The sequence below is a fragment of the Pyrus communis genome, chromosome 2 (genome assembly GCF_041283825.1).
Source record: "Pyrus communis isolate YQ-2024b chromosome 2, ASM4128382v1, whole genome shotgun sequence".
NCBI classification, from domain to species: domain Eukaryota; kingdom Viridiplantae; phylum Streptophyta; class Magnoliopsida; order Rosales; family Rosaceae; genus Pyrus; species Pyrus communis.
In genome coordinates this window covers 9,061,932-9,081,602 of record NC_142566.1, presented here as the reverse complement: position 1 = coordinate 9,081,602, position 19,671 = coordinate 9,061,932, and the positions used below count along the sequence as shown (strand labels likewise).

The 19,671-nt window shown below is 38.4% G+C and overlaps 1 pseudogene; it reads left to right on the top strand.

The window, feature by feature from the left end:
- Positions 1-1,563: 1,563 nt before the first annotated feature.
- Positions 1,564-17,553, top strand: LOC148698542 (uncharacterized; annotated as a pseudogene).
- The last annotated feature ends 2,118 nt before the right edge of the window (positions 17,554-19,671 follow it).

Genomic DNA, 19,671 nt, shown 5'->3' with positions numbered 1-19,671 from the left:
TATTGCAAGCATAAACATGGTTTCGAATCACCCCCTAGCTAAAGGGGGTTTAGTTCCTCATACGTACAAGACAAAGAGAATTGAAATTAAACATTGAAATCAAAGAAACACCTAAACATTCCAACAACTCAAACTTGAATTGTATGAACGTTTAGGCCCTCTTCTCTTCCTCTTTGTTGTGGCACAAGGTCTAAGGAAATGTTTAGGGCTTTAGGTGTATGTGGAATGGAGTGGGGAATGGTTGGAGTGGCTGCAATGGAGGAGAAGAAATGCAAAAAATGGAAGGGGATGCACGGCAAAGAATGGTGTTTGTGTTGTGTGTTGTGTTGTGGTGAATGGAATGGTTTGTATGAATGCATTGCATGGTTTTATAAGGAGAAAATGGATGGGAGAACATTTGAATGGCAGCTAGGAATGATTAAAGAAGGGAATGCATGTGAAATGACAACTAGGTTGGTTGGTGGAAAGCTGAAAATGCAAATGGGAATGCTGGAAATGCAAGGGATGCACGGCAATGGGGGGTTTGGTGTGCATGTGGCTGATTTGTTTGTTGGAAAAGCATGTGGCTACAAGCTAGGGTGAATGATTAAGAATGCATGTGGATTAAAGAGGGAATATGGAAGTGAATGTGCAGAAAATGATAGGATGAATGCATGTGGCTGCAATGATGAAATGTGATGGCTGAAATTTCAAGTGAGTGTGCACGGCAATGATGGTTTCTTTGGTGATGAATGTGGCTGCAAGGTGTAGATGATTATGGGTATAATAAGTGATAAGTGTATGGTTTATGATAAGTGATAAGTGTATGGTTATGATAAGTGATAAGTGTATGATATTGATAAGTGTATGATATGTGGTGATGATAAGTGTATGATATGTGGTTATAATAAGTGTATGATATGTGGTTATTATGGTTTGGTCTTCAATTTCATCCATCTACTTGGCTTTAAGCATATGCAATCCATTTAATGCCCCAAACTACTCCAAAATGCACCAAAATGTACTTTCTTGCTCCTTTAGCCCTTTGAACCTACAAACACACGAAAATAGCTTAAATTACTAAAATTACTAAGTACTAGTAACATAAATGCAAGAAAACAAGCAAACTAAGGCGCATAAATATGCTCCTATCAAATTCCCCCCCATTCCATTCCATCAAATTCGTTTTTACAATCTTTTCTTATTTTCGTCCAAAATCTGTTTTAAAGTTTTAAGTCACTTATTTTCTTTTAAATTCGTCCAAAATCAAAACCCCTATTCTCATTTGTTCCAAATCTGTCCAAAAGAGTCATTTTGAGTCTTTAGAGTCAAAACCAAATGTATTTTCGTCCAAATTAAGTTCTAGTGTCTGTTTGAATCAATTTGATTGTTTTAGGCAGTTTTGAGTGTTTCAAGCTGTTCTGAGTCATAGTAGTCTTGTTAAGAGTCTTTAAGTTTAGTTTTTATGTTTTTGAGTCAATTCAAATTAGATTAGCACCCCTAGTTGATCCCCGGTTAGAACGATCCCTACTTACATCATTACTACAATTGTCACAAATAGGGTTTAATTTGTGTGCGTATAATTCTCATACCAAATTTTGGCGCCGTTGCCGGGGATTAGCAACTTTGCTAATCCTTTGGATTGTTATTTTCGTTTTCTTATTAGATCAGATTCTTATGTTATTTTGTTTTTTGTTTTAGGTACTTGTTTATGACTCGGAGTTCTAATCCGGTTTACGAACATATTTTAGACTTTGACGGCGATTTTGAGCATGAGTTGAGACGTAAGAGGAAGAACCCGGAACCTAGTGAATCAAGTGCAAGTTCCGAGTCCGTTTCTGAATTTGAAGAAGTGGAAGACATGGCAGCGGACAACCGAACAATCAAGGAGCTTTCCGCTTCGGGATTGGCCAATGCCGCACCCTTGTGCATCCAATACCCAAGGGCGGCTCAAGACAAGATTGCCGAGTTCGAATTGAAGTCAAGCCTGTTACATCACATTTCGAAGTACCATGGGCTATCCATGGAAGATCCGAACAAGCACTTGAAGGAGTTTGAAGTCGTTTGCTCAAGCATGACTCCGGTGAACGTAGATGAGAGCATCTTGAAGATGAAGGCCTTTCCCTTTTCTCTCCAAGAGAAAGCGAAAGATTGGTTGTACGAATTGGCTCCCGGAACTGTCACATCATGGGAGAGCATGAAATAAGCTTACTTGGAGAAGTTTTTCCCAACTTCTCGAGTCATCCTCCTACGAAAAAGGATAAGTGGAATTCAACAAGATGAAGGTGAATCCTTTCCTACTTATTATGAACGTTTTAAATCTCTTGTTGCTTCATGTCCACAACATCAAATGAAGGAGGAACTACTTCTACAATACTTTTACGAGGGACTTCTACCTATTGAACGTCAAATGCTAGATGCCTCAGCGGGAGGAGCATTGGTGGACAAGACCCCTACGGATGCAAAGACCTTGATTGCTAATCGAGCATTGAACGCTCAACAATACGAAGGCGTTGGACAGAGGAGTACCCCACGGCAACACCAAGTCAATGAGGTAAGTGCCATAACCAAACTTCAAAATCAAATGGCTAACCTTACTACGTTGCTTTCTCAGGTGGTGGAAGGTCCAAAAGTCAAAACCGTAGCTTCTTGTGGCGTATGCTCCATGCAAGGACACCCTACGGACAAGTGCCCACAATTAATCGAGAATGGAGGGTGGGAGACACTCAATGCTGTGGGATATGGCAACCAATACCAAACATGTGGTGATCCGTTTTCTAATACTTACAATCCCGGTTGGCGTGATCATCCGAATTTCAAATGGCGAGACCCCCAACAAGGTCAACAACAAAGCGGATTTAGGCAACAACCCTCGGGTTTCTATCAAAAGCCGTTGGCACCACCACAAGCCCAAGCACAACCTGCCCAAAGCAATGTAGGTAATTCAAGTGATAATGATAAGATTTTTCAATTACTTACTACTTTGACGCAGGAAGTCCAAACTCAAAACAAAGAGAGGCAAATCCAAGACAAGAGGGTGGACACCTTGGAGAAGCAAGTGGGAGAAATTTCCGAGTTCATGGGGCAATTTCGTGAGCAAGGAAGGTTGCCTAGCTCAACGGTGGTCAATCCGAAAAGTGGATTCGAATCTGCAAAAGCTATGCATTTGCGAAGTGGAAAGCAAGTCGGATCTGACCTCAACCCATCCAAATCACATTCCAACGAGGAGGACGAGTTGAGAATTGAAGAGGAGGAGCAAAGACCACTCACGGCCAAGGTGGAACCAAATGTGCCGCAAGTTCCAAGTGATCCCAAGTCGTCCAATTCATCCAATAAAGGTAAAAACGTGTCAAGTTCAGTTCCTACTAATGATTTTCCTGTGAATGTTCCTTTTCCTAGTAGGTTTAAGTAAACAAAGAAAGAAGAAGCGGAAAAGGACATTTTGGAGACATTTCGGAAAGTTCAAGTCAATATCCCCCTTTTGGATGCAATCAAGCAAGTCCCGAGGTACGCCAAGTTCTTGAAGGAAATTTGCACCAATAGGAGGAGGATTTCGACCAAGGAGGTGGTCAAAGTAGGTGAAAACGTCTCAGCCATCTTACAACGCAAGCTGCCCCCAAAATGCAAAGATCCGGGTAGTTTTACAATTCCGTGTGTTATTGGTAATTCTAGGTTTGAATCTGCCATGTTAGACCTAGGTGCATCTGTAAATGTCATGCCATATTCAATTTATGCATCTATGAACCTAGGAGCGTTGAAAAACGATGGTGTGATCATACAATTAGCCGATAGATCTAATGCCTATCCAAAGGGAGTTTTGGAAGATGTGTTAGTGCAGGTTAATCATTTGATCTTCCCGGCGGACTTCTACATACTTGAGATGGATGAATCGAACCATGCCCCTTCATTGCCCATCTTCCTCGGAAGGCCATTCATGAAAACTGCTCGGATGAAGATTGACGTCTATAATGGCACGTTGACGATGGAATTTGATGGGGAAGTTATTAATTTTAATCTTTCTGATTCTATGAAGTACCCTAGTGAGAATCATTCATGTTTTGCTATTGATGTAATTGACTCTTTGTCGCAGGACTATTTTGACAAATTGAACAACGATGCACTTGAATTGGTCATTGCACAAGGCATGGACAAGCAAAACATTGAAGTCACAACCATGGGAACCTACGGCATGCATGATCATTCTTTTACCGTGCCCCCTAATGATGAGGTCATTGAGATGGTGGCTGCCCTCGAGTCATTGCCATCACAATCGGGTAAGTATTCGGACCCTATTTTAAGTTCAGTTTCGGCTAATAAAATGCTTCCCTCAGTTGTGCAGCCACCTACACTTGAACATAAGCCGTTGCCTAGTCATTTGAAGTACGTTTTCTTGGGCGAGGATGAGACGTTGCCCGTCATTATTTCATCCTCACTCACGGCACAAGAAGAAAGCAAATTGGTGCGAGTGCTTAAGGAGTACAAAACGGCAATTGGATGGACCTTGGCCGACATCAAGGGAATTAGCCCTACTACATGCATGCATCGCATATTTCTAGAGGAGGGTCCAAAACATCCCGAGAGGCTCAACGCCGTCTCAACCCTCCGATGATGGAAGTTGTGAAGAAGGAGGTAATCAAGCTTTTGGATTGTGGAGTAATCTATCCAATATCGGATAGTAAGTGGGTCTCACCCGTTCAATGCGTTCCGAAGAAATTTGGAGTGACTGTGGTTACAAATGCCGAGAATGAACTTGTTCCTCAACGCATTCAAACTGGTTGGAGCGTGTGCATCGATTATAGGAAGCTAAACGCCGCAACAAGGAAGGATCATTTCCCATTGCCGTTCATCGACCAAATGCTTGAGAGGTTAGCCGGTTATGCTTTCTATTGTTTTCTTGATGGTTATTCTGGTTATAATCAAATTGTCATAACACCCGAAGATCAAGAAAAAACCACTTTTACATGCCCTTTCGGTACTTTTGCATATCGTCGCATGCCTTTTGGTTTATGTAATGCACCGGCTACATTTCAACGATGCATGATGAGCATATTTTCTGATTATGTTGAGAAAATCATTGAAGTGTTTATGGATGATTTTAGCGTGTTTGGTGATTCTTTTGATGGTTGCTTGCATAATCTTAGTTTAATCTTAAAATGTTGCGTTGAAACTAACCTTGTTCTTAATTGGGAGAAATGCCATTTCATGGTTAAACAAGGCATAGTTTTAGGTCATATAGTCTCTGAAAACGGTATTGAGGTTGATAAGTCGAAAATAGATCTTGTACGTCACTTACCCTCTCCAACTTCGGTTAGAGAGGTTCGTTCTTTTCTTGGCCATGCAGGATTCTATCGTAGGTTTATCAAGGATTTCTCGAAGGTTGCACAACCTCTTTGCCGTCTCCTACAAAAAGACGTGACGTTTGAATTCACTAAGGAGTGCACGGCATCATTCAACCTACTTAAGGAGTTGTTGACCACGGCACCCATCATTGTTCCACCGGATTGGAGCCTACCTTTCGAGCTCATGTGTGATGCGTCCGACTATGCTTTAGGAGCAGTTTTAGGACAAAGAAAGGACAAGAGGCCGCATGTCATCTACTACGCCTCACGGACATTGAACGATGCACAATTGAACTACTCCACTACGGAAAAAGTACTTCTTGCCGTTGTCTTTGCATTAGATAAATTTCGATCATATCTAATTGGTGCTAAAGTAATTATTTTCACTGATCATGCAGCTCTGAAGTACTTGCTCACTAAAAAGGAGGCCAAGCCACGACTAATTCGATGGATGTTGCTACTTCAAGAGTTCGACATAGAGATTCGGGACAAGAAGGGAAGTGAAAACGTGGTGGCTGACCACCTAAGCCGAATGGTGCACAATGAAGAAGCCCTACCCATTGCCGAGACATTCCCTGATGAACAATTGTTGTCCATTAAGGTTAGTGCACCTTGGTATGCCGATATTGTTAATTTTTTGGTGTCAAAACGTATTCCAAGTGAGTTCACTAGGCACCAACATGATAAACTTAGGCATAATGCACGGTTTTATGTGTGGGATGATCCGTACTTATGGAAATTTTGCCCCGATCAGATTATACGTCGTTGTGTGCACGATTCTGAATGTCATTCAATTTTAAGTTTTTGTCACACATATGCATGTGGAGGGCACTTTGGCACACAACGCACGGCCCTCAAAGTGTTACAATGTGGATTTTATTGGCCTAGTATTTTTAAGGATGCTAGAACGTTTTGCTTAACATGTGATAAATGCCAAAGAATGGGTGGTATTAGTGCAAGGGACCAAATGCCGCAGGTTTCTATCCTAAATGTTGAAATTTTTTATGTTTGGGGTATTGATTTTATGGGTCCCTTCCCTTCATCGTATGGTTTCATGTATATTTTGCTTGCGGTTGATTATGTGTCAAAATGGGTGGAAGCCAAGGCCACCCGGACTAATGATTCTAAAGTGGTTGCAGATTATATTAGAACTAACATTTTTGCAAGGTTTGGAATGCCACGAGTGATCATTAGTGATGGAGGGTCACACTTTTGCAATCGGACCATTGAAGCGTTATTGAGGAAATACCATGTCACCCATAAGGTTTCTACACCTTACCATCCTCAAACGAATGGCCAAGCCGAGGTTTCCAACCGAGAGATCAAGCAAATACTTGAGAAGACCGTTGGGCCAACAAGGAAGGATTGGAGCTTACGGTTAGATGATGCACTTTGGGCGTATCGTACGGCGTACAAAACCCCCATTGGGATGTCCCCCTTTCGACTTGTCTATGGCAAGGTGTGCCATCTTCCCGTTGAATTGGAGCACAAAGCACTTTGGGCCATCAAGAAGTTTAACATGAACCTCGATGAAGCGGGAAGTCAAAGGAGATTGCAATTAAATGAGCTTGATGAGATAAGGCACGAGGCATACGATAATGCAAGCATTTACAAGCAGAAGACCAAGGCTTTCCATGATAAGATGATTCGAGGCAAATCATTCTCCATTGGGCAGAAAGTGCTACTCTTTAATTCCCGCCTTCGCTTGTTTCCTGGTAAGTTGCGTTCTAAGTGAGTTGGCCCGTTTGTTATTACTAATGTCTTTCCTTATGGTGCAGTCCAAGTTCAAAGCTTGAAAACAGGACAAGAGTTCAAGGTGAATGGCCATCGATTAAAGCCTTACTACGAGAACTTCGAGGAGCATGTGGTGGATGATGTACCCCTCCATGCCGTGGGTACTACTAGTGAAGCCTAGCATGGCGTATTCGTCCGGCTGTACGACGTTAAAGCAAACGCTACTTGGGAGGCAACCCATGCATTCAACAAAGGAAGACCGATAAAGCACTCCAATTCCAGATTTGCGTTCCTAAACTCTTCTCTTTGTTGTTGATTTTGTTTCTGCCATGTTAGGTTGTTAGATGTTGTTTTGTTTGTTTGTTTGTTATTTGTGTGAGTATATGCTTGAAACATTGAGGACAATGTTTGATTTAAGTGTGGGGGGGTAACTAATGTTGTTGATGCAAATTCGTGGGATTATATCACCCATAACTTCCAATGTTGTTCTTTGCTGTTTTTAAGTGTTTTTTTTAAGCTAATTTAGAGTGTTTTAGTGTGTGTTGACTTAAAAATCCGAAAATCCCCTAAAAATTTGAAAAATTGCTTTGAAAAACCCAAAAAGAGTTGTGTTTGTGTGTTGTTTGTGTCGTAGGTTACCTTCCAACGCAATGATGAGGATTTGGTTTTTAATTGCATGGCTATTAAAGAATGTTGTAAACATGGCTGGAAGTTGATTTATGCTTTGGTTTATGCTTGGTTACGGTTATAGCTTATGAATTCACATGTAATTACAAAGAGAAAATCAGTTTTTGTAACATGCTTGAAGGAAGGAACTCAAACTAATGCTACATCCTTGAGAGACTTGAGCCTATGACGTTCTTTGGAGAGTATAATCTATGATTTCTTGTTTTCTAAAGTCATTGCATGATCTCATCATTCTTTGCTTGGTTACTACTTAGAATGCGTTTTATCACTATAGTTCCAAATACTAGAACTCATACCCGTTTCATTCAAAGCATGAAATTGATTAGCATAACAAATAACAAGATGAAGTTGTTTAGTAGTCACCACCATAGCCAAATAAGCCGAATCCACCCTTGTCATTTGTATTGTAGGATTAAACCCCTTTGAGCCTTATTCAGCCTATTTTCTTTGTTAACCACATCACCCCTTACCTAGCTTAGAGTAGGACTTTCCCATACCCTTGTTCTTGAAGTATAGTGGAGCATGACTTAGAAGGAATTCTTTTTGAGTGACATTATTGCAGAAAACAAGTGTGGGGGAAGGGATTTTTGTGTGTATGTGTGTGCCTAAGTCTTAAAGGAGGCACGGGAAAAAGAAAAAAAAAAGAAGAAAAAAAATGTGTGAAAAAGAAGAAAAAGAAGAAGAAGAAAAGAAAGAAAATGAGTGAAAATAAGTGAGAATGAACTCACAAGCGTTGATGGTTGAAGAAAGGGTCCAAAAAGTTGAATATGGCCCTAAGTTTTGTGTGATTCCCCCTTTGTATGATTCAATACTTTGCTCACTATTGCTTTAAGAACGTTTGTTTCCTCTACCTTTCCTTGTTAGCCAATACCTTAGCCCCGTTACAACCCTTTTGACTTCTATCTTGATTGTTATGTGTTTCAATATGTGGAGTTTAATATTGGTTTGAGCATATGGTATCTCTGGTTCTCGCGTCTAAGTAGTGGCATTCCGTTCATGAGATCATATACAAATACATGTTAATAACTCCAGAAATTGCGTTCCTTGTTATAACATATGTGAGTACTAGTCTTTCATGTTTACATCAATCTCTCACATATAACTAGTGTAGGGTGTGTAGTCAGAAAATCTGAGTGAAAATTGAGTGCATAACTAGTGAGGAATTGAGGGAATTCTCTAAGGCATGTTACTACATTCAAAACATGGTTTTAAATGCTTAATTGTGAACTAGTATGCGGTAACTATGATTAAGAATGTACTTAAGTGTGAAGATGACTAAAATCTGTGGGATTGATGATTTTTAACATGTCATGTGCATTGGAAATCCCTGAGGCAAATGTTGGAAGGTGTAGGTTGTGTTTTGTTCGTTTTGTCTAGTTTCGTGTTCTTTTGTTGTTTTGTTTTGCCCGAGGACTAGCAAAAGCTAAGTGCGGGGGAATTTGATAGGGGCATATTTATGCACCTTAGTTTAGCTTGTCTTGTGCATTTAAAATGTTTTTCCTTAGTAAAGTAGTCTTTTAAGCTAGTTTTATGTATTTTCAGGATTTAAGGTCAAAGTATGCAAAAGGATGCATTTTGGAGCCTTTTGGAGCAAATTAGAGATTGGAATGGATATCATATGCTTGGAGCCAAGAGGTTGGACTAAATTGAAGACTTGAAGATGATGATTCCTACTTAAACAAGGTTTCCTACTTGAAGTAGGAAAGTTAAATCCTAAAAGACCTCATGTTTGAGCAACATTGAAGACTCCTATCTATTCTAAGTCACAAAACAAAGCCTCTTGCATCATCAAAGTCCTTGCTGTGTATCCCCTTTGTGTTTGCATTCCTTGCCGTGCAAGGAAGGGCCTTGTTTCCTATTTTTAACCATTTAAACACATTCATTCATCAAATCATCTCAGCCATTCACTCAAACACCCTAAACTACAACCTTGCAGCCGCACCATATTCTCATTCATTCATATATTTTCATTCAGCCACATGCACTCATCATCATTCAACCTAGTTGTCACTCACTTGCTTTCCCATTTCATTATTCATTCACTTTTTCATTCATTCTATTCAGCCACAAAAGCATCTCAGCCACAAAGAAAGTCGTGCACTCACCATCATTTTCCAGCACCTCCAAAACCCCTTTGCCGTGCATTTTATACACTTTCCAGCCTTCCCACTTCAATCATTCATCCTAGTTGGCAGCCACATGCTTTCCCATTTCAATATCACTCTTCCAAAAACATTCCAGCCACTTCCTCTTCAAGGTCGTGCATTTCATGTTCATTTCCAGCTTTCCGCCTTTATAAAACAATCAGCCACACTTCCACATGCATTCCCTCTTTAATCATTCCCTCCTAGCTGTCATTCACATGCTCTCCCATCCATTCTCTCCCTATAAAACCATGCAATGCATTCATACACAAAAATTCCCATTCAGCCGCAAGCACCAATTCAGCCATTCCACATTCCAGTTTTCCACTCTCTGTCGTGCATTCCCTTCCCAAAAACACTCCCCATCCTCCCAAAAACACTCCTCATCCCTCCAAAACACTACCCTAGCATCACACATCCATTCCTCCATACAAATACCACCCCAAAACCTATCCTTGGACCTTGTGCCGCAACAAAGAGGAAGAGAAGAGGGCCTAAACGTTCATACAATTCAGGTTTGAGTTGTTGGAATTTTTAGGTGTTTCCTTTCCTTGATTTCAATGGTTAAATTTACTTATCTTTGTCTTGTACGTATCAGGAACTAAACCCCCCCTTGGCTAGGGGGGATTCGAAATACATGTTTATGCTTGCGATATGATTTGATTACTTCTAATTGCGTTTCATAAGTTGTGAATTCAATTTACTTATCTATGTGAATTACATTGATTTGTGTGTGTTGGTTGAGAGTGCACGCTTAATTATCATGCATAAATTGGATGCTAGGATATAAGGAAATTTCACCTAATCGTTATGGAATTATATTCACAAGTAGTAAAGGTTGATGATCTCAATCGCGTTAAGTAAATTCTTGGCATAAGTTTCATGCAATCATAGTAACAAGTGCTTCGTCAATGCTTATGGTTTTCATAGAACTTAATGATTCTTGCTTGTATCTCTATTATGCAATCATGTAGGGGACTTGTGGGGAATGTTTTGGGTTGTCGTATGCAATCATCCAATTCAATAACGTTAGGAAAATCTGAGGGTTAATTAGTGCAATTCACGGTTAATCTGGGGCGTTGAGAATTCATGGTTTATTGAAAAGCAATTGGAAATCGTTTTATATGCAAGTATAACATGTGTGGAGATGAACCCCTTAGCTAGCTTCCCATCCATTCCATTCCATCAAATTCGTTTTTACAATCTTTTCTTATTTTCGTCCAAAATCTGTTTTAAAGTTTTAAGTCACTTGTTTTCTTTTAAATTCGTCCAAAATCAAAACCCCCTGATAGGAGCATATTTAGGCGACTTACTTAGCTTGTTTTCGTGCATCTATATTGTTAATTCATAGTTGTTTTAGTAGTTTAAGCCATTTTCGTGTGTTTTTAGGTTCATATGGCTAAGGAAGCAAAAAGATGCATTTTGGAGCAAAATTGGGCTTGGAATGGATAGCATATGCTTGGAGCCAAAGTGTTGGACGAATTTGAAAGCCTTGTATGCACTTTGGACATAAAACAAAGGGCCTAGCCCAATCAAACAATCCTTTGAGCCATGCAAAACCTCTAGCCCAATCAACAACCCTTAGCCACATGCATTCACATGCATCACAACCCCAAAACCATCAAGAAACACCCATTGCCATGCCTTGCACTCCCCCTTGCATTTTCAGCCATTCCACTTCATCATTACACCACCTTCTCCATCTTTATTCCACATGCATTCATCATAATTCACCCTAGCTACCACCATTCACACACATATGCACTTACTCTTTCATCATTGCACCACCAATTCAACACATGCATTTCCACCTTCCTACTTCATCATTTCAGCCACATATTCCCCCACATGCACTTTAATCATTCAAACATGCAGCCACATATTCATTCACTTAATCATTAAGCCACACATTCACACACATGCACTCCCATTTCTCTTCCCATTCACCCTTTGGCGTGCATAACCAAGACATTATTCCTTCATCATTACACCACATTCCAGCCTTCCCACTACATTATTGCAGCTGCATCCTCTCACCCTTTAATCATTAAGCACATGCAAAACTTCATCATTCATCACACATCCCTTGGCATGCAAAACAACACAAAGACCCATCCTGAAAATCCTTGTCGTGCACTTCACATTGAAATTCCAGCATCTTCACATGTCTTTCCAGCTTTCCCTTTCATTTCCAGCTCTCATTCTTTATCATTGCAGCCACCTACATGCATTATTTACTAACTCTTCATCATGCAGCCAGAAAATCAGCAAGAAAGCTTCCCAAACCCGTGCATACACACACCATTCCAGCACATACACACTTTGCCACATGCAATTCTAGCTTTCACATGCTTTCCTAGCTGTTTTTCCATCATTAACCAGCCACAAACACCTTAAACAAACAACCATATACACCTCCACTCCTCCTATAAATACCCTTGCATTCCCATTACCTAAACAGATCTCATTTTCAGTCACAACACACTTCCATTCCATTGTACATACCACAACACTCTTCCATTTCAGAATGTAGACATGAAACACCCTTGCCGTGCTCTCCCTTACAATCCAAACACCATCCTTCCATTTTCACCACTCCCCAAACCATTCACACCATCAAACTATCCTTAGACCTTGTGCTACAACGAAGAGGAAGAGAAGAGTGCCTAAACGTTCATACAATTCAAGTTTGAGTTGTTGGAATGTTTAGGTGTTTCTTTGATTTCAATGTTTAATTTCAATACTCTTTGTTTTGTACGTATGAGGAATGGAAGAGAAGAGTGCCTAAACGTTCATACAATTCAAGTTTGAGTTGTTGGAATGTTTAGGTGTTTCTTTGATTTCAAAGTTATGAGGAAATTCGAAATATATGTTTATGCTTGCATTTTGATTTGATTACTTCTAATTGCGTTTCATAAGTTGTGGATTCAATTCATTTAACTGTTTGATTGATAACTTATTTATGTATGTTTATTGAGAGTGCACACTTAATTTTCATGCATGAATATGACGCTAGAATATAAGTGAGTTTCACCTAATAGTTACGAACTTATATTCACAAGTAGTGGAGGTTGCTTATAAACAATCGCGTTAAACGAATTCTTGACATAAGTTTCATGCGTATTCCATAGTAACGAATGCCTCGTCAACACTTATAATTTTCATAGAGCGTAATGATTCTTGCTTGTATCTCTATTATGCAATCATGTAGGGGACTTGTGGGGAATGTTTTGGGTTGTCGTATGGAATCATCCAATTCAATAACGTTAGGAAGATTTGAAGGTTAATTTAAGCGGACCTAATTAACTTGGAGCGTTGAGAATTAATGATTTGTTGAAATGCAATTGGAAATCATTTTATTATGCAAGTATAACATACATGGAGATGAACCCCTTAGCTAGCATTCATCCATTTCAATTCCATTCATTCTATTTCAATTTCATATTTACTTTCTGTCTAGTTTATTAACTTGTTTATGTTTTCATGTTTAATTTAACTTGTTGTTCAATTATGTTAAACATGTGGAACTAATTTCTTTTTTAGTTAGAAGCGAATTTGAAGCCATTTACATATGTTGGTTATGATTTGATTTACTCCAGTTATGAATTCATGAACTTTAGATGTGGGTTACTTTTCTGTTTTGATTAAGAACTTGTTTATGTATGTGGGTTGAGGGTCGACACTTAATTTGCATGCCTAAACTTGATGCTAGGATATAAGGGAATTTCACCTAATCGTTATGAACTTATATTCATGAGTAGTAAAGATCGCTAGTCATGATTGTGTTTAGTAAACCCTAGGCTGGATTAACATGCGTATTCCATAGTTATGAATGCCTAGTCGATGTTTATGATTTCCGTTGAACTTAATGATCTTTGTTGAATGTCTCTATCATGCGTATTCCATGTTAGGGACTTTGATTAGGAATAATTTGGTTGTAATGCGTATCCCATTCAATCCAATGAATTTAGGGAAATCTGAAGGTTAATTTAAGCGGACCTAATTAACTTGGAGCATTGTCATTCATCGTTTGTTGAAGTCATAATTGGGAGTCAAATTATATGCTTATGTTCATGTGTGGATAAGGAACCCTCTAACTAGTTTTTCATCATTCTTCGTTTTACAATTTGTTTTGTTTTCACATTCATCCAAAACCAATCCCCCATTTATTTTAAAGTGTTAGATTAGTTAGAAATACATTTAGCTTGTGCTTATAAGTGTTTTGATTCATTTTGTTTCCCAAATTCGTCCAAAGTACTCAAGGTGCTCAAAACTGCCCAGAAAGTGTTTTTTTAGGCAGTTTCGAGTGCTTTGGGTACTGTTTGAGTCTTTTGGTTTGTTTTAGTGTTTTAAAGTTTAGTTTTGCAATATTTGAGTCTAGTATAGTATTTTATTTTGTGTTTTTACATTTTTGAGTCAAATCCAAGTGATTAATAATCCCTCCTAATCCCCGGTCCAGAACGATCCCTACTTATACATACTTACTACAATTGATAAAAAGAGGGTTTAATTTGTGCGCGTATAATTCTCTCATCACCCCCTTCTCATTTGTTCCAAATCTGTCCAAAAGAGTCCTTTTGAGTCTTTAGAGTCAAAACCAAATGTATTTTCATCCAAATTAAGTTCTAGTGTCTGTTTGAATCAATTTGATTGTTTTAGGCAGTTTTGAGTGTTTCAAGCTGTTCTGAGCCATAGTAGTCTTGTTAAGAGTGTTTAAGTTTAGTTTTTATGTTTTTGAGTCAATTCAAATTAGATTAGCACCCCTAGTTAATCCCCGGTTAGAACGATCCCTACTTACATCATTACCACAATTGTCACAAATAGGGTTTAATTTGTGTGCGTATAATTCTCATACCAGAGGGTTTGGGCTCCAGTGTATCAAGGCTCAAAGGCTCGCGTGTAAGCTCGGGTTTGGGTTTGACAAACCCTAGAATTTTTTCAATTTTTTTTCTTGATTTCAAAATTAATTCAATGCATATTCAACATAATTTAATGCATGAGCAAATATTTGATGCAATTCATGACAATATCAATTCACATAATTCAACAATTATGGATAATATGCATACACAGTTTATGTAGAATCTAAAATTCAAACAACATAAATTTAGTCATGCATTATGGTGAATGGTCATGCTATCAGGGCTTTAAAATATCAAGATAAAAACCGTTGTTTTGGAAGAATCTGATTGCGTGAAGATATTGATGAACTAGTTTGATGCAGAAAACTTCCACGTCAGATTCCAAAGCGTAACGGTATGAGCAGGTTGATAACGTGTTGTGGCTTCTTTTATCTGACAGAGAGAGATGGGGCGCACGGTAGAGAGAGAAAGTAGGAAGAGAGATGTGTTTGTAGGATTGTGTAGAGGATTATGTTATTCCCCCTATGCATTGTCTTTATTTATAGTAATAAGAGAGGGAAAAATCCTTCTCCTCCAAGGAATACAAGTCCTAATAGGGAAGATTAACTAGAATCAAATCTAATATAGGATTTACATAATCACACTTAAATACAATGTTTATAACAATCAGTGTGTTAAGAAAAAAAATGAAAAAATTAAATAAAGAAACTTATTCACTTGCAGGTGAGAGGGTCACTTATTATTATGGTATAGTGATATTTTTCTTCACTTGTAAGTGAGAGGTCTTAAGTTCAACTCTCGCCGAGGCGATTGAACCATATTATTGATTACCCATTGTAAGGCTAAGCACACTTTCTCCCTCTTAGTGTTGATAATATCGTTTGTTGAAAAATAAAATCTCATTAAATAGTAAGATAGTAAGTTTTGGCAAAAAGTAAATAGAAATAGTAAGATCATTAAGGATAATATCCTTCATGTCTGATAATTTCTTCCAATGCCGTTTCCAATGTATGGGTGAGTTAGAAAAAAGAAAATTCCGTTTTAATTTTTTTTTTATTGGTAAATCCAAACGTAAGTCAAAACATCTCTACTTCACTGAATATTTGAATTAACACTTAATTATATACAAGTTTTCAGGCAAATTGACTCAACTTTAGGATTGGAGATTTAGTGTCACTTGCATCCCAGTCTTTGGTTAATTCTCAACAATATTTGTCACATCCCGGCCCGGGGCGAATCACTTCCCGGGCCCGCTCCACCACCGTAGCACGATATTGTCCGCTTTGGGCTTACCATTCCCTCACGGTTTTGTTTTTGGGAACTCACGAGCAACTTCCCAGTGGGTCACCCATCATGGGATTGCTCTAGCCCCCTTCTCGCTTAACTTCGGAGTTCCCATGGAACCCGAAGCCAGTGAGCTCCCAAAAGGCCTTGTGCTAAGTAGGGATGAGAATACACATATAAGGATCACTTCCCTAGGCGATGTGGGATGTCACAATATCAAAATGTTATGAAAATATTGGAATGCTCAAGGTTTTGTAAGATACCCCAAAAAAAAAAGTATAGTTTAGTTGCGGTCACTAGTCCCTAACAGCTATAGACTTAAACCTTATGCATTTTATATTTTTGATTGAAGTCCCTCTCTTGCTATATAAATGACATAATGATAAAAGAGATGCAATAATACCAATAAAGACTCAACCGTTTTTTATGTTTTTGGCTTTCATTTACACTACCAATTTAATTATTCAAAATTGCTTATGGGTTTTGATAATAATAATAATAATAATAATAATTTTTTTTGGGTGCATTCTAGATTATAAAAAAAAGGTGATTTTTTTTATTTTTATTTTTATAAAATGAGTACATTTATATAATAAAATTTGGCTACATTTTATACATAAAAAATTGGTACATTTTATATTAAAAAAATGGTACATTTTATATTAAAAAAAAGGGTACATTTTATGTGACGACCCGTCCCTATTTTCTATGTAATTTTCTCCCCAAGTGTGTAAAGTGACGATTAGGCCCTGGTTAGCTAAGTGACGTGGATGTACATATGTGGTTTTACATTATTTTTATCACTATCCTTATCCACCAATTATTTTGGTTCCCACTATCCCTAGCCCAATTAGATATTTTCTCTTTCTTTTGGACTAATTAAAATTATCTCTCTCTCCTTTGCCCAATCAAACCCGAGCTTTCTCTTTCCTTCTCGCACCTTCTTCTATGTTCCTCTCAAACCCGAGCCACCACCACCTTTTAACCATCATCAAACCATCATGGATCAAGCCTAAAAACATCATCGTCATGCTCATCTTGACCTCACGAACTCAATCGTACCAATCGCTTCTCGTTTTAACGAGTTTTGACCCGTTGATTCGTGAACTCCGACTCGGTGGTTCTTAGGTCATCGTGATCGTGGTCGAGTTATGAGATTTTAAGGCTCGAGAAAGTTTCTACTCAACTCCCTAAGAACCTTAGACTAAGTTTGGGAAGGAGTTGAAGTTGGATCACGCGAGTTCGAGAAGTTTTAGTTTTAGCTGGAACTTTCTGGGGATTTTCAAGCCATTTTTTGCTTGATTTTGGACTTTTAAGAGGTACGAACTTGTTCTACTCCTCAAGAGCTTCAAATCCATATAAATTTCATGGATTTTGGTTGAGAAATGAGCGAGATATTAAGGTTTGAAAATTTTCCCAGAATTCGACGAACCAGACGGCGGCGCTGGCGGACGGCAAAGCATGCCCAAGAAGAAGGCGAATATTTTGTCAAAGTTGAAGAAATATTTTGACGACTTCAAGTAATGCCGTTACCATTTAATGGAATATTCCTAACGTTCGTTAGGGTTCCATCAGCACATGTTGTGCACGTGCCTGCGCGTGGCCGCGCATATGGCCGTGGGTTGGACGACGCGTGAGGGCGCGTCTAGCCTCCGACTAGCGAGTGGTTTTCATGTGCGGGTCCGTGACTTCGAATAGAACATTTTCGTATATTCAAACCTTCCGTTTGAGCAACTATGAGAAGTTATTCTTAGATTCTTACGTATGTGCTAATTAATTAACTAAAAATAGTTGTTTCGCATATAGGGGAGACTTACCCCGAGGATGAGCGTTGACAAGCGAGGCTAGGGGTTTACGATCATTCAACATATCAATGGGTGGGCATTCATTTTCATATATATATATATATATATTACGATTTCCAGAAATGTTTTAAATTGATTATGCATAGCATGCCATGATTTAAATGTGTAATATTTAAATATTGCATTATGATGAGATTTGTGATTATGTCAAATGATCCTACGAAGGCATAGGTAAGTTTAGGTGAGTTATTATGTGATTGAATGGATGAGCATGCATATATTCATTTAGAGTTCATCATTGCTGCACACCGGTGTTAGTGCTCTCGCCATGGGCCAGGGCACAGCCTTTATATATATGTTCACCTCCCGCACCGCATGCTCGCCTTGGATCCAAGTAGGTGCTAGCCTATCGTATATATTGCATTAGGCAGTTCTAACTTGTAGGTGACCTGTGATTTATCACTAGCCATCACATGATCATAGCACTAGACCGTACATATTTAGACCCAGCCTGTAGTACAGGTCACACTAGGTGACTTCGACTCATGTGCTAGCATAGACTGATGAGCAATAGGTCCAGTCATATAGGTCACATTAGGTGACTCTGACTGGCATGCTAGTTAGACTGATTTCACACCTGGCTTACGCTTATTATTGCTGAGATATCGTGGCATGGCATGCTTCCATTTTCACTGCACTCAGGCATTCGTTTTCATACTTATGTAGTATTATTTTCTAGAAACTATATGAGTTTTACAGTGAGGAGTTATTACTTTCAAAAAAGAGAAATGTGTTTTCTAAAGTTTTGTTTTTGCCCACTCACCCTTCTGTTTTTCGCCCCTCCAGGTCCTAGATAGCCGTTCTCTTTTGGTGGCACACGAGGAGTAATCGGCGGTTCTGACACTCCATCAAATAATGTAGGGATATTTTATCTTTAGTTGTGCATTTAGTACTTAATCAATTCGACTGCACCTTTATATTATCTATGCTCTGAATGTTTGTAGTTGGGTTTGACCACTTCTGCATACTTACTTAATTCTAGCTTAAATAAGTGTTAATTTGGTTTTTATTTGTTCACATTCTTATTTACTTCTTTTGCACTCTTGGCTACGTCACTCTCACGTGATGGCCAACACGCCTTGACTTCGGTCGGGGTGTGTCATTTTAGATTAAAAAATAAATAGATTTTACATTAAAAAAATGGGTACATTATAGATAAATTATGGGTACAAATAAAAGGTTAAATATATTATGAGTACAAATAAAAGTTTAAAAAATAAGGGACAAAAAGAAATTAATATATGGGTACAAATTAAAATTTCAAAGAAAGTTGGTACAATTTAAAAAATGATTGCAAATTAAAAATGAGTACAAACTAGAAATAGAAATATATGATATATCAAATGTAACATTTCTAACACTAAATATAAAACTTAATTATATTGACATGTAAACATTTTGTTTTTGAATAATTAATGGCTTTTATTAAAACTGAAGGATCTTGATCAAATTTTGAAAATGAATAAGATTTTAACCAATGGAGTAAAAAAAATAAGGATGGAAACCTAATTTCTTTAAAAAGAAACATATTGTGCGTGAGAAGGACTGTTGAAAACAAAACTATCAAAGGAAGAATACTGGCTGCCGACCTCTTGCCTTTGATCTTGAGGTCGACGACAATCCTCCTTGATTTCTTCCCTCCTTTCTTCTCAACAACAGCTCAATTTAATATTGTGTTATCATATATATCTTTCTCATCATTATTCTCTTTTTAAAGGTGACCCAAAACATTTTAGACGTGGAGAAATCCTTGTCAACCATGTTGCTTGCTTTTCTA